This window comes from Pleurodeles waltl, chromosome 6 (genome assembly GCF_031143425.1).
Source record: "Pleurodeles waltl isolate 20211129_DDA chromosome 6, aPleWal1.hap1.20221129, whole genome shotgun sequence".
Classification (NCBI taxonomy): domain Eukaryota; kingdom Metazoa; phylum Chordata; class Amphibia; order Caudata; family Salamandridae; genus Pleurodeles; species Pleurodeles waltl.
Window position 1 is genome coordinate 239752545 of NC_090445.1, and position 15695 is coordinate 239768239.

The following is a 15695-nucleotide window of genomic DNA, read 5'->3' on the forward strand; positions in this document are numbered from 1 at the left end:
CCAAAGGGCTTCTGCTTTCCACTAGGTAGACATGCTCATCCACATAAGGATGACAAATGGGAACAGACAGTTCAGGTTCTGCTAATGCTCAAGAGGAAGTTGGCTACAGACACATTTAAGGAACCAATGAAGGCTAGGTTGATAACACTGAGGATAGGTAAAAAAATTAAGCTCTTCTCCAATGACCCTACATACATTGGAGGACAGGTCATCCCAGATTCCCTGGTGGACCCACACTGCGCACAAGCACTACTTCAAAAAGGGGCTATAGAACCAGTCCCCCTGTCATCAAGGGGGTTTACTCTCTCTCCTTGCTCACCCCAAGAAAGGTGGTTCCCTCAGGCCCCTCAACCATTATATTTTGTCCGAACACTTCTACATGGTAAACTTACAGGATGTCATACCTCTGCTGTGGCAAAGCAACTTTATTATGGGTTTAGACCTCAAGGACGGTGACTTCCACATTTGCACCCATCCCAGGTACCGATGCTACCTGTTTCATGGTAAGTGGCTGTCATTATTGGTTCAAAGTGATGCTTTTTGGTGTGACCATAGCCACGAGGGTCTTAATTAAAAGCCTGGCAGTGGTCACTGCACACTGAAGTAGGGGAAACATCTAGATCTTCCCCTACATGGACGACTGACTGATCAGAGCACAAGCAAGCCCCAGTGGTTATAATACTACTAGACTACCATTTCCATCCTCCACAGCCTCAGGCGCACCATCAACACCTCCATATCCCATTCTTATCCCTGCAGATACAGCCCTTCACATCAACACTAAACTCAGTCACAGGAAAGGCCCATCCCAGCTACCATAGTTTCTCAGTCTTTCAACCCCTGGTGCCTCTTTTTCAGACAAAACTTCACTATTGGCACTGGTATGCACATCCTTGGCATAATGGCCTTATGTATTGCCATAGGGCCCCACATTCTCCTACACATGCACCAATTACAGCAGTGCCCCTCTACAAGCTTGTCACAAGAGGCGAGTCTGTTGGAGGATCTGGTGTTGGAAAAGGTCAGTGTACATCAGTCTATGTAGTGGTGGAACAGCAACAACCTGTTTTAAGGCTGATCTTTTCTAAACCCTATCCTGCAAGTTAACATTACCATGAATGCCTCTCAGGCTGGCTGGGGAGCACATCTCAATCTCACTATGGCACAGGGAATGTGGACCCCACATCAACTACCTCGAGTTGCTAGAAATCCACTTCAGCCTCAAAGTCTTTCCCTTTCCACTCATTCAAGGCAAAGTGGTACTAGTCAGGACGGACAACATGACTGCCATGAACTACCTACAATACCAACGTGGCACTTATTCCCTAGCCCCCTCCTTGCTTGTTCAGACCATTTGGAATTGTCCACTGCATTCACCTGATGGCAGAGGACCTTCCAGAGGTGGACATCGACCTTGAAGACTTGCTTAACAGAATGCATTAACCAATCTATGAGTGTGATTTCTATTCATAAGATCTCCCCATCTACTTCCTTTGCAGGAGCACTCCACAAATAGATCTCTTTGCCACCCCTGAAACCCATACCAACAGTCCCTAAGTAACGCACTATGGATGAACTAATCAGAGATGTTTGCTTATGCTTTTCCAACTCTCCCATTCCTTCCATTTGTGGTGAAGAAGATGTGGCAAATGTCTGAGACTCATCCTCGTAGCCCCCACCTATGCCAGACACCCCTGGAATTTAGCACTCCTTGAAATGTCTATCAGCCTCCACAATATGCCGGACCGTCTCATCAGGAACAAAGGATAGATGAGGCCTGAGGCCCAAAGCAACTCAATCTAGCGATCAGGCACCTGCGGTCCTAGAGTTCGGTTACCTACGTCTCCCACAAGAATTAATGGACCTCGTGCAAGTCCCATAAGCCAAATAGATGTTATGTGGTCAAGTTAAAAAGATTTGTCCACTACTCCATGACACAAACACCTTGAACCCCTAAAACTTGCTGTCAAGGATATCATTTGAAATGTATTCCACCTCCAGAAGTAAAGCTTAGCTTATACTTGTATACGCCTTCACTTTGGTGCCATAGCAGCTTACATGCAAGATCAATAACACACCTCCCTCTTGTACATACCAGTGGTTTAGGCCCTCATGGAGGGTCTCAAGAGTCATCCCATCCAGAGGTATCCTCACACCTGTGTGGAATCTCAACATAGTACTCACCAGACTCATGAGGCACCCTTTTAAATCTCTCCAGTACTTCTCCTGTAAAGTGGCTTTTCCTGTTGCAGTTACCTCTCTCAAACGCATCAGCAAACTCCAAACACTCACATTACAGGAAGCCTTGATTCAAGTGCTTAAGGACAGGGTAGCACTGAGGACCAACCCTAAGTTCCTGTCGAAGGAGGTATGCCCTTTCCGCCTTAACCAAACAATTGAATTTCCAGTCTTCTTTCCCCAACCAGATTCTCCAGCAGAGAGAGCCTTGCACACTTGCAGATGTTAAACTCGCTCTCATGTATTACATAGACTGGACTAAGCCTTTCCAAAAGTCAGACCAAGAAATTATTGCCTTCACAAGGACTCACAAGGGTCAATATGTATCCAAAGCAGGTACACTAGATGGATAATTAAATGTATTCAAACCTGCTACTACATAGCCCTCCCTGTTAACAGAGAGGGCACATTCTACCCAGAAAAAGGCTGCAACTATGACCTTCTGGGGGAACATTTCTCTAGGATATATATGTAAAACCACATCTAGTCAAACCCACACACATTCACCAAACACTGCTCTATGGCCATCCTTGCTAGACAACAGGTTGGCCAGACCGTCCTAAGGACTTTATTTCAGCATCTGCATAATCTACACGCTAGCCGCTTCTTGTAGTGGGGTACTGCTTTATAATTAATGCAGAGCATGTGTATCTACAGCAACACAGACTACAAACAGAAAATTCTACTTATGTTGTAAGTATCTGTTTTTAGTGTTTAGTGTTGTAGATTCACATGTGCCCACCCTCCTCCCTGGAAGTGTGTGGCTTTGATCACAGATCTCTTCTCTTTTCTACTTACCTCCTTTTACAATACACATGTACCATACTGTCTATGCTCACCACTCCATAATACTTTCTTCTGCTGTGTGAAAAAACACAATCTAAAATTAAATTAGTTCCCATGCATGTTGCCAGCTAAGAGATGAGTAACTGTACATCTCGTGACTAGGCCTGGGTGGAACTTGCAGAGTTTTACTCCACAAAATCAGAGAAATGAGAAATCAGCACGTATGGCACCACACAGCGCACCAGAAGGCACTATCGCTTGAGTTGATTTTGCTGGCAGTCGAGTAAATTTTCTTCTCAAGCAGCAGCTTTCCCAATGCTAACAGTTACAACCGCCAGCATTGGGAAAATCACGCTGGGTGTGCTCTTAGTGCCCAAAAATCACGCTAGGGGACACCAATTTTGTCGCGCATGAGAAAAAAAACAGCCATGTGGCGGTTATAGTAATTTGAGTCAAATTAGAGAACCAAAAGGTTGACTAGAATCAAAATGCACTGCTGAAAGGCCCGTAGGCTAAACAAATGTACAATATTTCGAGATTCAACAAGTTAAACAAAAATGCACATATCATACATTATTTATTCATAGCATGATAAACAAATTCTCATCATTGATGGGAATATCATATGAATGTTACTTCACATTAAATGTATTTTCAGTATATGACGATGTAGACCAGTGTTAACACTTCTGTAGTTGAGACCCAATGCATTTCAGGTGATTACAGCCTTGATCAGGGGTAGCTAAAACAGATAAAACGGTACTTATTCAACGGTCACGATGTAACAATTAAGTAATCGACTAGTAAGAGGGCAGCATTTTGAACGTGGCACAGGTACACAAGAGACGGTGCTCACCTTAGATGTCCAAAACTGGCATTATTGTGTAGCCAACTATGAATACACATGCAAAGATGAAAGCCAAAAACAAAATGGAATGTAGGCATCTCGTATTTAAAGTATTCTCTTTCAAAGCCCTAAGATTTTCCACACCTAATAGTGGTGAAGCGCATAGTATATACTGCATGATAATGTAAAACAAACATTATTTAATTAGATGGCTGGGGCACCCAAAACAACCTCCACTACCAGCCGAAACCACCTCCAACGTAGCCGTTCATCTTGGGTGATTGCAAACGATAGTGAACGAAGAATAAAAAAAAACCTTGAGTGTTTGTAGTCAGTTATTGGTGACTCCATTTCCCAACATGCATTCGGTGTGCCATGAGACTAACTACCTTACCGATTGTGGGCATGCTGGTCCTAGATATGATGCAAAAAACGTGTTCCGTCCAAAGGCAGGAATAATGAACCAGATAATGAAATATTCAAAAAAGTATCTATGTTGGTAACAGAATATCAAACATCAGTGTGCGTACTTGCATGCAAGCTTACTCACTAAATAATTGGAGCTGTGCCACCCCCAGGAATTATAATTGGTGACCCGCATACCTGCACGCGCAGTCCTGTAACGGTGGCCGAGTCAGTCCGGTGAGATTCGTAATGTGTAAAGGTAACACTGATGAATATGTTCCACTGTATACCGAAGGAGTGCCACCTGAGAGAGAAAACTACACCGTATCTGTCCTACTGATTCTCCGTGCCTCACCGCAATCATTGTTGTGCCAAAGTTACTGAAGTAAACAGTGGTGCCCTAAATACGTGCTTATATCATGTCGTGCAATGACAAACACAATAAACACAAGCATTTGCAATGCAATGGGTCTCGCGTTTGCTCGAGTTAGAGCTATTAGCGTTGTAAATTCCTAACTGGACTTTTCTTGCCACTTAAATTGAAAATGAATAGGAAAACAGTTGACATAAGCGAGCTGGTTCAAAGCGCCATGGTCACCATGAGCATAAACACAAAGGAGAGACACAAAAAGAAAAAGAAGTTTGCTTGCAGTCTAATTTATCGGCAATCGTGCAATTATCCATGTAACCGGGGCAGTCCGGAAGGTGGTAACAAAACCGCCCCAAGGAAGGACAAATGTAAAGCATTTAACAAAAATAACAATAGTTTTTTGATAGGCATACCCACGAACGAGTGAAAGTGATGGTTGTGCAGTGGGCGTGGTTAAAAGCTCACAATACTTAGAACAGGGGAAAAGGGTACAACATGTGTCCTGTGGTGTGTGTGTGTGTGTGTGTGTGGGGTCATGGATGATCTGGGTCATTTCGAGACTACTCATACTGTCAAAGAGGTGGGCAGTGTTGTAATAGTTGGGGTCCTCGGTGTGGAAATTGAGGTCGCCGAGGTCAGTGTGCGAGGGTGCCTCTGATGGTTATCTTGTCGTCCATGTGGAGCTTGAAGCTGAGGTGTTCCTTGGTCGTGGAGCACTGTATAGCCTCTTTGCGGATGATGGCCATTCTTCCTCCTGGCTTGTTGATGCGGTCCTAGTGAGTGAATTTGTATCGACTCATGGCATTGCAAACCCAAGATAATGATAAACAAGAATTGGCAAAGCCAATAAGTCTCGCCTCTTCAAGAGCAATTGGCTATGTCTATACCATTCAGCATTGTTGTACAGCAGTGTGCCTCTAGAGCGACATGGGTAAAGACAAAAGAAGTGCTATGACACAGCCAGTGCTGGAATAATCCAGAATAATTCAGACCACACCAGAGCTGTCAGAGTTTGTTTGCAATACAGAAATGCTTGTAGGCTAATCTTTGTCTACGACATCTTAACTGGACTTTATTAAGTGACATTCAGTGGCATGTGAAGTCTTGGAGATCTGAAATCTAGTATGCTTACTGTTATTTATGTTGAAATAAGTATACTTAGGTCATAGTCTGTATTGCTGTTCATCACTGATGAACAAGGGTCACAAATTTTATTGTGCTGTAACTGGATAACCAATTTACTTCCTTTGGGCAATGGAATCCTCAGGTGTAGCAAAGTCAGAGCCAAGGAATACACTAGGAGACTGATTCTCATATGGCCCACTGAACAAATTCTGTGGCCTCTTAAAATGGTGCTTTTCCAGCACCCACATAGAGCTCATTTAAAAGTTTGGATGCACAAACAAAATGGCAGCTGGGCTATTCGTACAAAAGTTACATAATTGAAATGCTGGACCATTCACTTACTACAGGCTGATATTTTTTATATAGTTTGTTGTTTATTTAGCAACACAAAAGGATGATGGACAGAGTCTTGAAGCTTTTCAAACACTTATCCCCAGTCAGCCCGAACTGCCAAGCCAGGTTCTCCCTGGACTGGAAACAAGCATCCTGGGACCAGATTCAGGGTATAACCCTTCATCAGCCAGGCTAGCTTGAATCCAGTGGCACAGTGAGCAAGGGACCCACGTCTGGGCATATTTCCCACTTATGGCAACTTTAGAAATGCAAAAGGATGATGGACGTAGTGTTGAAAGTTTTCAAACACTCACCCCCAGTCACATATATGGGTTTAATCCATAATTCTTTTGCTCACCATGCCACCGCAGTTTGAACACAGCCATATGTAAATCAGTCTTGACCCTGTGCCCCCTGGGAACAGTCTAGCTCAAATGGCCAGGCCAGGTCCTCCCTGGACCGGAAAAAAGCATTTTGGGACCATTTTCAGGGTATCACCCTTCATCAGCCAGGTTTATTTATTTAAACAATTGGCAAGTCTGTAAAACTCAGTTTTGTCTGTTATAGTGCTGGTCCTGATTGAGGATATTCTTTTGAGTTACAGCTGTGCACACTGAGGCCCGTATTTATACTTTTTTAGCGCCGCATTTGCGCTGCTTTTTAACGCCGCATTTGCGCCGCTTTTTAACGCAAAAGCGGCGCAAACTTACAAAATACAATTGGATTTTGTAAGTTTGCGTCGCTTTTGCGTCAAAAAGCGGCGCAAATGCGGTGCTAAAAAAGTAAAAATACGGGCCTAAATGAACATAAAAATTTTGGTGCAAAGGCACTCCCTCCATGAGAGTGTAAAAGGACATTTTGTACCATCGCCAAATTTAGAGATCATCACTGGCCAAGTAATGATCTATGTTCCTTGATAGGAACCACCGTCATGACAGTTCCTGTCAAGGTACAAAACGTGTGATGGGTCGGTTTAAAAGTTTGGTGGAAGATACTCCCTCCATCAAGTTGCAGAAGGACATTTTGTACCATCCACCAAATTAAGAGATCACCGCTGGCCCAGCAATGATCTATCGTCCTTGATAAGAACTGCCATTATGGTGGCTCCTGTCAAAATAAAAAATAGTTTGATGAGTGCCCGTCAACGGTTTTTACAGCCATCCACCAAACTTTTACAAGGTGATAGTCTGTTACTGAAAAACAAAAATCCCCCACACTCTGGAAGTCCACCGATAGGGCAGGCAGTGTAATGCCCTTCATCCGATAACCCCTACTTTGCTGGGATTTCAGAGGAAGCTTTCCGACGATGGAGGCAAATTGTGCTCCATTGATGGAAAGTTGGCATTTCTCTGAACTCTAAATAAGGAGAACAGGCTGTTGATTTGTCAGGCAGGGTATTTCATTTGTGACACAGTACCCTGTCTGCCAAACTTTACATTTGCACCATAGTCTCTATTACTAACTGCCCAACTCTGGTCCGAAATATATATATATATATATATATATATATATATATATATATATATATATATGTAAAAACCTACATCAGCTATTAGGGTACAAATAATGTAATTTCTACACAGGATTCTGCGAGAGTGCATGTAACATCAGTTGACTTATACTTGGCTCTTGTTCTGTCTGAAGTTCACCTTTTCCTTGAACTATTTTCTCCATGTGCTTACAGTACAACAATCTTGGCATGTTACATTTAGTTGTATAAATAATTTACCTTCCTAAAGTTTCTTAATACTGTTGCAAATATATTGTTTTTATTGACGCACCTAACTTATTTGTTAATAAAGGAGCATGTCCTTTAGTATACTATGGCCGGTGTTTATACTTTCTTTGCGCCGCTTTTTGACGCAAAAGCGGCGCAAACGTACAAAATACAATTGTATTTTGTAAGTTTGAGCCGATTTTACGTCAAAAAACGACGCAAATGCAGCGCTAAGAAAGTATTAATATATGGGCCTATATCTTTTGCAACCCTACTGCTAACTACCCGTGGCAGCAGATCATATGTCTTCAAGATAAAAAAAACTAGATCCCCACTCTGCCCTATGTATCCCTGAAAGTCAGTCAGGAATTGATATCCCTCTGGCCGAAAGACACTTAGGGCCATATTTACAAGAAAGTGGCACATCACTTGCGTCCCCTAGCGCCGCCATGGTAGCGCTGTATTTACAATATGGCATACCATGGTGCATGTTAGGGGCAATAGCGTAATCTTTTGACGCTATTGTAATGCTATACTGAAGTGGCGTCAATAAAAATGATGCTAATCCAGTATAGTGTAAAGAGGCCCATTGAAATCAATAGGAGCCTTATTTTAACACCTGCTTCAAGCAGGCGTTAAAAATGATGCTAGAAATGGCACAATGGAATCTTGTAGATTCCACTGCGCCATTTGTAGCGACCCTCTAACGAGGGAACACCCCCTTTGCATATAATCAGGGGTGTGGAATTTATTAAAATATCTACTTGTCCAGGGGACAGGTTGCTTCTCAAATCTACTTGTCCTGTAAAAAGATCTACTTGTCCCTTTGGTGCCATGTAGTGTGGCGACAAATTATGGCAGCAATCTCATTATGTAAGAGCTCTGATAATAGCCTCTCTGATTATGCCAGAGCTACTAACATAGTAGGACTTGAATACTTGCAGTTTCAATCCCTACTGTAGCAATTTCCTTATTTTGCCACCTTTCTGCAGATCTGCATACTGGGGCTGGAGGACGCAGTAAGCAATAGTTCCAGGGCTGGAATGCCTTTGAGTCTGCAAACCTACTAACCTGCATGTTTTAAAGATTTTCACTAGCTTCTCTCTAATATTTTCCCATAATAAGAAAGGTTGGACATTTACTCCTGACAATGGCAGAATTAGAACTTCTTCCAGGGTTGGGAAGAAAGTGGCTGGAGGGAAAATGAACTTGCAAATGCTCAATAGATTTTCACATGAGCAAATCTACACATCGTATTTACCCATGCTAAAATACAGTTCACAAATATTTTATAGGGGTACGACATATACCATGGGTGCACTTTTGTGACTTTAAGAATTTGGGGCCACATGTAGGTAGGTTCAGATTTGCGACCCGCAAATTGCGAGTCAGAGCGACTCGCAATTTCACAAATCCGAATGTAGGATGGTGTCCCTGACACCATCTGTGATTCGCAAGGGCTTCGCAAATGCCCACCTCATGAATAATCATGAGGTGGGTCGCAATTTGCGACCCTCCTTGCGAATGGCGGCCCTCACAGGGATGGTGGCCTGCTGGAGACAGCAGACCACCATGTCTGTGACTGCTTTTCAATAAAGCAGTTTTTTTTTTTTGGTAATGTAGCCCGTTTTCCTTAAAGGAAAACGAGATGCATTACAAAAACGAAAAATGAAACGTTTTCGTTTCATTTTTTCAGAGCAGGCAGTGGTCCACAGGACCACTGCCTGCTCTTAAAAAATGTTTACAGTGACATTCACAATGGGGAAGGGGTCCCATTGGGACCCCTTCCCTTTTGAGAAAGTGTTAGCACCCATTTGAAATGGGTGCAAACTGCGATTGGTTTGCGCCCACGTTCGCGGTCACAAAACAATCCTACATTGCACTGCGAGTCGCAATTAGGAAGGGAACACCCCTTCCTAATTGCGAGTCGCAAACCTGTTTTGCGATTCGGTAACCAGGTTACCGAATCGCAAAACTGGGTTTGTGCATCTCAATGTGCTTTTTGCACGTCGCAAACAGCGGAAGTCTTCCACAAGGAGCATATTGGCACACAAAGTAGTTTTGTTCAGTATCGGAAACTACAGTGGCAATCAGTGACGTAACGAAACTGGAGTGTGCCCCTTTGCAAAGAACATGGAGGAGCCCCCTCTCCAGACTCACTCAGGGCAGGTGCTGTGCTGAAGGGGCCCCCTGGAGGGCGGCTGCGGGGCCTTTGTTATGCCACTGGTGGCAACGTGTGCTTTTAGAGTTCAAAAACTTTGGTTTTTTTTTTTGCCAGTGTTTGTTACAATGTTGAGGGCCTGGTAGCTCCCACAACAATAAAGTGTTACAAAAGCCATGTCAAAACAAGACACGCATTGATGAAACTAAAAGACTTATAAAAATAAGTCAGATCAGTTGGCTTTGTCAGTGTTTGTTTTATTTTCATGCTTTCCATAATCGTGTTGAAAATGGTTACACTGATTTTCCATTAGAAATATTTTTGGGAAATACTAGCATGCATCAACACATTTTACTAAATGACACTTCATTTGCATCTAATCAGAGAGCATTCTGGGAGCATTATACTTAGCCTCATAGCCTAAACTTTTCAAATATGTGTATACACGTTTTTTTTTTTGTACTGGAACCAACGTCAGTAGTGAAGTGTGACCATAAAACATTTATTTACAGCACTCACCCTAATAATGAAGACTTTCAAATAATGAACCATAAATACAAGTTCGAACAGCATTATGTTTTGGAAACACATTACCTCAACTGCAGAGAGTTCCACTCTCTGTAAACAGGCAGCCAAAGGGTTTGTGCTGCAGAGGGTTGGGCCTACTTGTCCCAAGGACAAAGTAAACATAAAAACTTGTTGCCCTTGACCCCAAACAAGATGTCCCGGGCATCGGGCGATAGGAATTCCACATCCCTGAATATATTATGCATGATTTGGCGTAAAGGGTTTACAAGGTGCTCGACGGACCACAAGCGGTCTTCCAAACACCATATTACGAGTACTGAAGGATTTCCGCCACAATTTGAGCAGAAATCCTCCAGTAATCGTGCTGGCAGTCAAAGGTGCAGAGGGGGTTTCACCACTGGCCCCGCCCCACCAAAAGGACTCCGCCAGCCGTATTTCGACCTGTAATATGGCCTGGCGCTGTCCTGATGAGTGTCCTCCATAAGGGGAGGGGGTGGCGTTTGTGAATGGATGTGTGTATGCGTGTCATAAATGGGGGTACAGAGGGGAAGTGTTTGTGCGTGCATGCGTATGTGTAAATGTGGTGATGGCGATCCGTCTGTGGGTGAATGTGAATGCTATGTCGGGATGCATGTGTGCATGCATGTAGACAGGGGTAGGGGTTGGGCGTGTATGTATGTTGAGGAAGGGAGGGGGTGGGGAGATTGAGTGTGTATGTGCGTCAATGGGGTGCATATAGTGAGTGTGTGAGTGGAGGTGTTGTGGGTGTATGTGTGTATGGATTTGGAGGGTTGCGTGTGTGTGCGTGTATGCGTTTGTGTTTGGGGGTGTTGTGTGTGCGTGTCAAGGTGTGCATGTCTGTGGATGCGTGCATGTATGTGGGGGGTAAGTACGGGGATCCGGGGGGTGGGGAGTGAGTACGTGTATGCAGGGGGGTCACTACTGGGAGCAGGAGGGTGGGTGGGGTTAATTGGGGGTTCGAGGAGGTGGGGGTGGGAATGTTGTACGGGAAAAGGGGGTCAGGGGGATCCTGGGTAGATGGGGAGGGTCATCTACCAGCGACAGGAATGCAAATTCCTGTCACCGCTAGCCTTTCCACCAGGGATTTCGTGGCGGTGCTACTGACACAAAATCCCTGGCTGAAAGGGGACTTGTTTGAATTGGGCTTGTTTGTGAATGGGGAGCCAGTGGAGCTCTTTAAGATGTGCTGTGATGTGAGTGGGGTGTGGGAGGTTGAGTGATCCTGGCTGCCGAGTTCTGAACAGTCTGTAGTCTTCTGGTGATTTATTTTGTTGATCTCGGCATAGAGGGTATTCCCATAGTCCAGCCTGCTTGTAACCAGGGCGAGTGTGGCAGTTTTCCGGGTGCTGATTGGAAGCCAATTGAAAATGTTCCTCAGCATCTTCAGGGTATGGAAGCATGAGGCAGTGATGGCATTGACCTAGGCAGCCATGTACAGTTTGTTGTTGATAATTATCCCAAGTTTCTTGGCATGGGTATTGGGCATAGTTGTTGTTCCTTGCTCTGTTGGCCACGAGCTGGGGTCCCATTGTGATGTGCTCTTCTCGAAGATCACAATTTCAGTCTGGTCAGTTTTCAGCTTTAGACAGCTAGTCGTCATCCAGTGGACCATTTCAGTCATGGAATGGTTTGGGTGACATTCTGCACAAAAAACAATTCCTAGTAGAAATGTAGCAAAAACTATTGAATGACAGTTGGAGCTCCAGATCTACGCAAGTTGGCACGGAAAGAAAGGTACTAGTTCCAGCATGAGCAGGTGACGGATATATACGGGACCTGACATGATGTTTGCACAAGACATAGTGGCACGAGTAACCTTGGCGTCGCACAATGCCACCTGTCGACACTGGAGAATATTGCTGTGCAGAAGTTTCTGGATCAAGTCTGACGCCTGGAGGTATTCAAAAGGTGAGAAATCTGTGGTTAGGGAGAGACTCTGCTAGGAAAGGCGTTACGGAAGGTAGGTAAATTGTTCATCATGGCTAAAGGCTACTGTTCCCATACATATATAGCTGTGATTCATAGCCATTGCTTACTCTCAGCACACTAAATCATTATCCTTTTTAAACAAAACAAATAGAAAAGGCACATTCCACTCGCCTAGTGTTAGTGAAAATCTCATATTTTACATATGCTAATAAACGTAATTTCCTATTTGTTTAAAAATACTTTCACTGATTTCCAGGCTTGGGTGTCTTTTTATGTGTGTGATACCATGGATTGGATTCATTGCTTTTATAGGTTTTACACAGCACTAAGTATGCTACTTTCACCCAGGAGGCTGTTTAAGAGTGCCAATAAAAATATAGCATGATCACAAATCTCAAATCATATCACTTGTTTTTATGTATCCATGACATCGGCTTGCTGGGTTTGAAATATAAGTGGTAAAAACGTAACAGTGCATGTGTCTTCAAAGGAAACTTCGGGGCATATTTATACTCCGTTTGCGCGATTGTGCGTCAAAAAATTTGACACACAATCAGCGCAAACGTTGCCCCATATTTAAACCCTGACGTCCGAGCCCGCGGACGACAAAAATCCGCTGTGTGCGTCATTTTCTGGATGCGGCAACCCGCCCTGCGTTAATGATATGCAGGGTAGGCGTTCCCGTCCCAAAAACGACGCACACAGCTGTGCGTCGTATTTATGCTTCCGGGCAAAAATGACTCTCGGCCGGGAGGCGGAGCAAAAAAAAGACGCAAAGCCCGATGTGCGTCAAAATTTAACGCCTGGGTCAGGGCAGGCGTTAAAATGGGGCAAACACACCTGTATTTAATCAGAACACACAGAACAAACAGCAGAGCAGCAGAGCAGCAACAGGGAGACATGGAGGTGATCTTTATCCAGCGTGCACGTAGACGCAGAGCCCTGCAGCAACAACAGCAGCTACAACAACAACAGCAGGGACCCCAAAGGCAGCGCAGAAGGCAGGAGAGGATATTCCGCCCAAGAACAACCCTGCATGGCCTCAGGGAACACGACATCATACAGAGGTACCGGTTGAACTGGCAGGCCATTCAGCAGCTGCTGCAAAACATTGAACAGCAGTTGGCCCCCACTTTGGTGACACCCCGCACTATCCCAACAGAAACAAAGCTGCTTGCCGTACTTCACCTGCTGGCAAGTGGCTCCTTTCAAACAACTGGTGCCCTGGTTGGCGGAATATCACAACCATCATTCTCCGCATTTCTGCCAAAAGTACTGGATGCCATCATTCGCCTGACACCCCTCCACATCTGCTTCCCTAACACACTGCAGAAGCAGCAGGAAACTAAACAGGGGTTCTACGCCATCAGTGGCTTCCCACACGTCCTTGGTGCAATCGACTGCACACACGTACGCCTTGTGCCACCTGCTGCAACAGAACACCTCTACCGCAACAGGAAGCACACACATTCAATCAACGTGCAGGCCATATTCGATCACCAGGGATTGATCAGCAACATCGTGGCTAAATATCCTGGGAGTGTACATGACTCATTCATCTTCCGTCACAGCACCATCAACCAACACTTCCAGGATGGACGGTATGGCAATGGACTACTTGTTGGTAAGTACAGAAACCTACTTATATACACACTGCACAGCAACCCTCTAGGACACACAACACATACACCACAACAGCAACACCTAGACAGGAACACACTGAGGTCCTCACATCACTAGCCATGTTTCTTAACTCACCATTGAACCTGTCACACATTGGAATTTACTGTACAGCTTAATGTGAAGACATTAATGAGTGTGGTTGCCTAAGTGTCACCTTGCAAATTGTAAGTGTCACAATAACCTTTACATTAATACATTGCATAAGTTTCAAGGGATGGGATGTCCATGGTACTTTGATATGAACGTGTTAACAACACTTTCAATTTTAACTCTGCATGGAACTATCATCTCACCCCCAGTGAAGACACACGGACACCTGTAGCACAAGTCACAATGCTAGGGAGGACACACTCTATTGCAATTCCCAAAACATACTGCTGACAAAGGGTTAGCAGACAAACACTTGCTCAGCCAAGGAAAAAACACAATGCAGAAGGTATAGCCTACAAGTATAGGTTGTCACATTAGTACACAAAAGAGTCACAGACAGCACAAGACAACTACTGCCATTAAAGGTCTTTTCAATAGTGCCAGCTACATCAACATGATCCCATTCTGTGTTTTTCTTTCAGCTGATCAGGGGTATGGCATCCAGCCATGGCTAATGACACCATTTGGGAACCCGACTACTGCTGCAGAGCGGGCATACAACGACGCCCATAAGAGGACACGCAGCATTGTCCAGCGCACCTTTGGGAACCTCAAGTCAAGGTTCCGCTGCCTTGACATCACTGGCGGTAGCCTACTATATTCCCCAGAGATGGTCTGTAGGATCATACTCACTTGTGCCATATTGCACAACATTTGTGTAAAAAGGAACATTCCCGTCCTCGAACCAGACCCATACATGCCTGAAGACGACGAAGAGGAGGATGCTGGCCTGCAACAGGAGGGGGAACAACCAAACACGGCTGCTGGAGTGCGTAGGCGCCAACACATTGTAAATAATTTAGGGGCATATTTATACTCCGTTTGCGCCGAATTTGCGTGGTTTTTTTCGACGCAAAACTAACTCCATATTTATACTTTGGCGTTAGACGCGTCTAGCGCCAAAGTTCATGGAGTTAGCGTCTTTTTTTTGCGTGAACACCTTCCTTGCGTTAATGATATGCAAGGTAGGCGTTCCCGTCTTAAAAAATGACTGCGATGCATATGCGTCGTATTTATACTCCCGGGCAAAAATGACGCCCGGGAGTGGGCGGGACTAAAAAAAACGCATTTGCGCCGGATTTTAGCGCCTGGGTCAGGGCAGGCGTTAAGGGACCTGTGGGCTCAGAAGGAGCCCAGAGGTGCCCTCCCCTGCCCCCAGGGACCCCCCCTGCCACCCATGCCCACCCCAGGAGGACACCCAAGGATGGAGGGACCCACCCCAGGGACATTAAGGTAAGTCCAGGTAAGTTTAAAACAAAAAAAAAATTTGTGGCATAGGGGGGCCTGATTTGTGCCCCCCTACATGCCACTATGCCCAATGACCATGCCCAGGGGACAGAAGTCCCCTGGGCATGGCCATTGGGCAAGGGGGCATGACTCCTGTCTTTGCTAAGACAGGAGT

The 15695-nt window shown here is 44.8% G+C and overlaps 1 protein-coding gene across 1 annotated transcript in view; it reads left to right on the top strand.

The window, feature by feature from the left end:
* Positions 1-15695, top strand: part of MRC2 (mannose receptor C-type 2) — a 761492-nt gene that overhangs the window by 734627 nt on the left and 11170 nt on the right. The window lies entirely within an intron of this gene.